Source organism: Arachis ipaensis, chromosome B9, assembly GCF_059453495.1.
Source record: "Arachis ipaensis isolate K30076 ecotype BB chromosome B9, ASM5945349v1, whole genome shotgun sequence".
NCBI lineage: Eukaryota > Viridiplantae > Streptophyta > Magnoliopsida > Fabales > Fabaceae > Arachis > Arachis ipaensis.
The window spans coordinates 1,206,773-1,214,354 of NC_142444.1; positions in this window are offsets into that span (position 1 = coordinate 1,206,773).

Here is a 7,582-nt window from a genome sequence, read left to right on the forward strand (position 1 = left end):
TTTCTATTCTATATATATTTTGTTCTTATATTAAATAAAAAAATTATTATTTCAAGTACCTATGAAGAGATAATGGATAAAAGCAAGTAAAATTAGCATTGTTATTTTTTTTTCAAAAAAGGAGGACGTTAAAAAAATATAATAATTAAAAATATTATGCGTATATAAAAAATAATTATCAAATTTTATATATAAATATATACACCTGTTTAACTTATTTTTAATATATATTTTATAATAATAATAATAATTAATATTTGTGACAAATTTTAAGGTTAAAGTGTATTTTTTGTCCTTGAAGTTTGACAAAAGTTTTAAAAATATCCCTAAATTTTATTTTATTTAAATTTTATCCCAAAAATTTTCGATTTGTATCAAATGTAGTCCTGACGACTAATTTTTCAAAAAATTTAAGACCAATTCAATAACAATTTCATAAGAACAACCCTCAACACAAGCAAATTAAGTATAATTTTCATGCATTATTGTTAAATTGGTCTTAAATTTTATGAAAATTTAGCCGTCGACAATATATTTGATGCAAATCAAAAAATTTTGGGACAAAATTGAAACAAAATAAAATTTAAGATATTTTTAAAACTTTTGCCAAACTTTAGGAACAAAAAATATACTTTACTCTAAATTTTAGTGTACACTTAACATAGTTATTTTTTTAATAATACAACACTACGTATTTAATTTAGTGATGGTATAACAATTTTTTCATGTATGAGTTTTATTTTATTTAAAATGTTGGAAAATATAGTAGGTGACGTGGAGCTGAAAGAAAGCAAAAAATGAGAAAATTATTTAGGTGACTGAGATAAGCCTCTGTTGAATTTGACTTCCAAACACGACTTCCACGCGAAAATTCAAGTAAAACTATTTTTTCCCCTTTGCTCTAGGCTTTACTTTATTCAGTCTATGCCTCTATGTATATGTTTCTTCCTTCATTCGTTTTTTTCTGGTGGCCACATTTAAAGCAAATAATAATGGAAATGGAAAATATGTTATATTTTATTACTAATTAATTGACATTCATGACTTATACGTACACTATTATTAATTGTGAATGCATTGTAGCAATAATATTCCACATTGTGCATGAATTTAAAAGAAAGAACCACTCAGATAAAGATACTAAAAACGTTTTTTATAAAGATGTTTTTTAATAATTAAAATTTAATATATATAATCGATTAAATCGTATTATTTTTGTTAAAATTAGGCTAGACAAATTGATTTGACCAAAAAAAATAGTAAATTAAATCTTGAACTAGTCTAAATTAATATTATTTTTTTTTATAGAAAATGACTATAATATTCTATTATAGAAAATAACTAAAATACTTCTATTATATATATTAATTTTGAGAATTCTAACTTTTAGTCCTTTATTTTTCTATCATAGGATTAGGATTTAGAATTTTTAAAACTAATATATATATATAATAAGAGTATTTTAAATATTTTTTATAATAAAGGTATTATAGTCATTTTTTATAAAAAAAAATAATATTAATTTATATCAGTTCAAATTTGATTAACCATTTTTTCGATTAAATCAATTTGTCTATCCTAATTTTAATAAAAATAACATGATTTAATCGATTATATATGTTAAATTTTAATTACTGAAAAATATCTTTAAAAAAAGACGTTTTAGCCGTCTTTATCTAAGTGACGCCTTAAAAGATTACAATATGTTGCCTTTGGAAAATTAAAAAAAAAAAATAGAATATGTTTGTTGATATAGTGCATGAATAAATATAAAATTTAAATATATATTTTAGTTATGTTTAAAATATTTAAATGCACATTTTTTTTATGTTAAATTCCATTTTTGTTATATAATATGCAATATACTATACAGTTTATTTAACGGATTCATTCAAAATGAAGAGGACCAAATTGAAGTACAAGTTAAATAATATAAAATAAAAATAAGGAATTTTTATAAATAAATAAATTAAATATTTTATTTATCAATATTTTAAAAAATATTTACAGTTTTAAATTATATTATATATCTTGTTTATTGTGTAAATAAAATAAATATAAAATATATATTATTTATACTGTAAATAAAATAAGTAAGATTTTAATTGATTAGATTATTTTATTTGTAAAATAAGTAAGATACGAACAATTCACAAAAAATATATTTTATTTATTGTATAAATGAATATCTATTTATAAATGAGATATGTGTACAATAACAATAAAAAAATATTTACAGAATGATTTAGATCGATTGAAAAAATAAAGTTGATATAATGATGTTTTGATTTTAAATGTGTGAAAATTGGAATTTATTCGTTAAGAATGAGAAGGGAAGGTTGCTACGGCTATTTTTTTTTTTTTATATATATATATACGAACAAAATTGGCATGTAATACATAGTTATTGAAAAAAGGTTAGTTAGTATTTTTTTTATTGGAATTATTTTTTTTTAAATTATTATTGAACAAATCAAACATGGAATTTGTTAAGAAAAGAGAAAGAAAATAGAATTTGAGTGAAATACATAAAACTGAGAGTTAGATTTGTATGTTAAAAACTTTTAAAAATTAATTAAAATCTACAAATCTAAGGATCAGATTCAATATACATTATAAATATTTTAAAAATTCAGTACATAAATTTAAAGATTAAATTTGTATTTTAAATAATAAATTTATGAGTAAATTATATTTGTTTCTAAAATTTGACTAAAATTTTAAAAATATTCTTAAGTTTATTTAATTTTGTTTTAATTTTGTGTCAAAAACTTTTAATTTGCATCAAATATATTCTTGACAACTAAATTTTTAAAAAAATTAAGACTAATCTAATAATAATGCATGAAAATTATACTTGATTTGCTTATTTTAAAGGTTATTATTATGATGAAATTGTTGTCGAATTGATTCTAATTTTTTTTAAATTAAAAATTAGTCTTTAAGGATATATTTAATACAAATTGAAAATTTTTGGGACAAAAGTAAAATTTAAAAATATTTTTAAAACTTTTACCAAATTTCAGAGACAAAAAATATACTTTATCTTAAATTTATTAATTTAATTTACATTCTACACATTAGGCTTAAACATATCATCCTTCAATAACGCATAAAATATCTTTATCTCTCTAATATTTATCAATAATACTAAAAAGATAAAAAAATAACAAAAATTTATCTTATTTAATATTTATTAATTATTACAATAATTAATAAATACTAAAATAAATTTTGATCACTTTTAACTAATTTTTTTGTTATTAAAGATTTTTAAATATTTATTAATTAGTGGAATTTTTTTTTGGGTGACTTATTAAGAAGTGGATTGCTGCAACTTGGGCCATTTTTAACAACTACTATTTTATTTGTCAGTATTTATTTTGCAAGGAAAAAGAAGAGAGAATGAATCTTACATAAAAGTCAAACACCGACACCATGACTTATCTCCAGGAGTTGTTAACCATACACTCAGACTCAGTCCTGCACAGAGATTGTCTTCATACCATTTCTCACATTTCTTTTATTTTTTAATATTTTTTTTTTATTTTTCACTGTATTTTTTAGTCCAACAAGTCAAGGACTAATCCGTCGCGATAGTGAGTCCTATTTAAGGGTTCGTCACTGTCTAATAGATTATTGCATACACAAAAATTTTTTAATATATTTTTAATGATAAATAAAAATACCAACGAATTATAATACAAATGACATAATCTTTTTATATTTACTTAGGTAATATTTGTTTTGAGGTATTGGGATAGAGACTGAAAGACTGAAACTCAGTATCATGTTTGTTGGCTCAGAGACTAGTACTAAAATTTCTGTCTCTGTCTTCAAAATTTCAGTATTTCAGTACCTCCAAAAAGTAGGGACACAGAAGACTGAAATTTTTAGAGACAGAGGCTGAAATTTTAATAACATTTTATACCTAAAATACTCTCATTGCAATTAATTAATTCCAATTTTACCCTTTGTGCAAATTAAATTAGAGTTTTATTCTTGTTTCAATTTCTGTCTCCTAATTTACACCAAATAGAATATTGAGATTTATTTCAATCTCTGTCTCTTAGTCTCTGTCTCTCAGTCTCAGTATTTCAGTCTCTGTCTCTCCACTAAACACTACCTTAGAGACCGTAGATTCGAGTCTCACTTTTAACTTTAAAAAAAAATAATAAATAAAAATGTCTAAATTTTTTAGATCTGAAGTGTTAAATTGTTGTAAGTTTTAAGAGATTAATCATTAAGGTTAATATCTAAAAAAGATTCGTATAAGATTTTAAATTTGCCTACTACACTAGTAGTTAATTTTAAAAGATTAATACTTAGGTTATTATTATTAACCCTTTATTTTTCTAAATGAACAAAATTTTACTATTTGTTATAAGAACTTAATTAAAGTTTATTTGTAAAGCTTTCCGAGATGTATTTTCTATTTGTTTATTTAAAACAATTTAAATTCCACAATTTACATTTCGTAATTTACAATTTAATTATTTATCTTTAAAATAGTGTAAAGTTTATAAATTCATTAAAGAACTTAGAGTTCTTTTTATGAATTTTTAAATTACAGCTCTGTTAGTCTATTTAATTTTTATTCTTTACTTTTAAACCTATTTAATTTTTACTCTTTATTTTTTAGCTTATTTTTAGTTGTGGACTGTAAACAATTATTAGTATGCCAACGAATTATAATTCAAATGACATAATTTTTTTATGCTCAATTAAAGACTGCAAATTCGAGTCTCACTCCTAACTAAAAAAAACTGTTATTAGTAAGTGATTTAATTTAAGCACTTCAAGGTGGCTAATAAAACTATAAAACCAGTAATTGTCATTATTTTTATAATTCAATTCCCCTTTAATATTATTGTACTTACATACTAATATAAAAACTAATTAAGGGACACTTTGATAATCCTCGTAATTGTCATTATTTATTTAAACATACTTATTCTATTTGTTTGTATCTATTTCTTTGATTGAATATACACTCATTAAAAAAAATTTGGAATTAAGAATTGTTCCTGTATGAGAGTTGACTCTGAGGTATAGCACGTTCTGATAACACACAGACTGGCTTTTCTTAGAGTGATGGGAGAGGAACATCGTCTTCTACTGGAGGGGCGGCGTTGGGTACCTGAAAAGGGACTCCGACACTCAAGTAAATATCAGTATGAGAGATTTCAGGAGGAAAACTAGAGTGAATAGCGTACCTACAACTTGAGTATGTAATCCGTATATATTGGGGTTTGTTGAGGGTGGTTATGCGGATTTGTTGGAGTGGATGGAGCCTCCATCCGTTGTGTCCTTTATTTTCGGAGTTGAGGAGAGATTTGGGGAAGGTTCATGCGTTAGTTCAGTTCCGAGTTTGTTGTTGTTTGTTTTGCTTTACTCTAACGGACCATAGCCCCCAAGGTTGACCTGTTTCTCGATTTATGAACAGGTTAAACTTATACTCGTGGGTTATAACTCGGAACTGATTTTCGCAGAAATTTTTGGTTTTTGTGCCGAGCTATAACTCGGAGCCCCCAATCTTAACTTGTTCACTGCTTTTACTTCAAGTTGTTGTGATTTGAATTTTCGCGCGGAGTGCTTAGTAGGAGAGAGAGTTTTTATTTTGGAAAATGAAACTGCATTAAATGCGCTTTGGGTTTTGGAAAAGAGTGTTTAAGATCGGGCCGTTGATTGAATTTGATGATCCGCACGTTGGACGGCTAGGGTTTGGTCTGGGAGGTGTAACGCTTGCGGTGGGGGTAGTGGGCTAACTGTCTGGTTTTTTGTTCTATCCATTTGCATGTGGTTTTTTGTTTTTTCTTCTCTCTTGTTCGCAGAAGATGAGTAAAGGTTAGTTGTGCTGTCCCTTTATTTGCTTTGTCTTGTCGTTGTTCTTTGTCTTCTCTTCGATATTGTTGTTTGAAAATGGAAAAGGGGAAGAAGGTAGAGATAGGCGCAGTTGTGAAGACAGAGGTAAATCTGGTTGAAGACGTGTGGGTTTGGGATCCTGTTAATCCGTATTCGTGGGTTGCCGAATCGGTGAAGGGCTATGCCTCTGTGTTTGATGATGAACTTAGTGTTGCTCAATTAGGTTCTGTTTCTTCCTGGGTTAGAGAGGGTAGTGATTTGAAACTTAAGTTTCTTCCTTGTTCCGCTGACGATCGTGTATTCCATCGTGGAGAGGGGTTTGAGTTCTTTTTCATTTATAGCTGTATTTTTGTTGACCTGGGCGTTAGGTTTCCTTTTTTTGAGTTTGAATGTGGTGTGTTGATGCAGTTGAAGTGTGCCCCGTCACAGTTACATCCTAATTCGTGAGCATTTGTTAGGGCTTTCCAGATTTTGATGAGTTGTTTGGAGGTTCAACCGTCGCTGGAGGTTTTCTTTGCGTTGTTTCAGTGTAAGGGGGTTAGGCGGGGATGTTGGTTGAATTTGGCTAGTGTTCCTGGGCGCGCCATCTTTAGTTTGTATAGGTCCTCCTATAAGGGTTTCAAGTCAATGTTTCTGAAGGTAGGCGTTGTAGAGGGTGAGTATCCGTGGTTTGTCGACGAGTGTCTTTTGGAGAGGTTTCCTCTGTTCTGGGTTCCGAGGCCTAGGCAGATACTTGGTATGGACAATATGGAGTATAGGAATGAAATGCTTGTGGAGTTTCTGGTGAATCATATTTCGTCGTCGAGCTTGCTGTCTGTTGTCGATCTTCTTGACTTAGAGGGTGATAGTGATGCCCTTGATGGATATATAGGTAACTGCTTTCGACCGTTTTGTGTGTTGTTACTTGGTTATGAATAATGATGTATGTTCTTTGTGTTTTTGTAGTTGAGAAGGTGCCGAAAGTGACCTCGTCCAGTTTGCGAGCTTTCTTCCGAACGAAGAATGTTGAAAAGCAAGGTTCTACCAGTCAAGCTATGGCCGAGAAAGGTGCTGAGGTCGACCAACCTTCGCCTAAGAAGGTTAATTTTAAAAGAAGAAGAGGAGAGGTGAAGAAGAGTAAGGTTATGGCCGAGGAGGAATTAGAGTCCGAGGTTAACTTGGATCAAGTGAAGAGGTTTACAAAGAACCAGATGGTGTTACATAGCTATAGGGGTGATGATGATTTGACGTCTTTATGGAGTGAGCATTTTCCGTTCACTTTGATGGCGGATGAGCATGTGCAGAATCCTTCAGATGTTAAGCTTATTCACGAAGTGGGTGAGGTTGGGGTTGCCCAGTATTTGCAGGTATAATTGACGGGCTTTCTTTTTGTGTTATACTTTGTTTTGCTGGTTTATATCTTTGTGTTTTTCTTTAGGTTATTGGAGCGCGCTTGATGTGTGTTGGTCGGACTGAGGAGTTAAAGCGCTTCAGGGTTGTCTTTGACAAAGCTGCAATGGATCAGCTTATTCGTGAAAATGTGAAAAAAAGTGGTAAGCTCCAAGATGCATTGGATTTGGTGAACCAGCTAGGGGAGAAGCTTAAGGTGGCTGAATTGTCATTGAAGAAGTCTGGTGAGGAAAAGGCTGTGCTTGAGGGTAGGATTGTTGAGCTTGGGGTTGAAAAGAAACAAGCTGAGGATGATAAGGAAAATCATGGTCTTGAAATGTTTGCGACT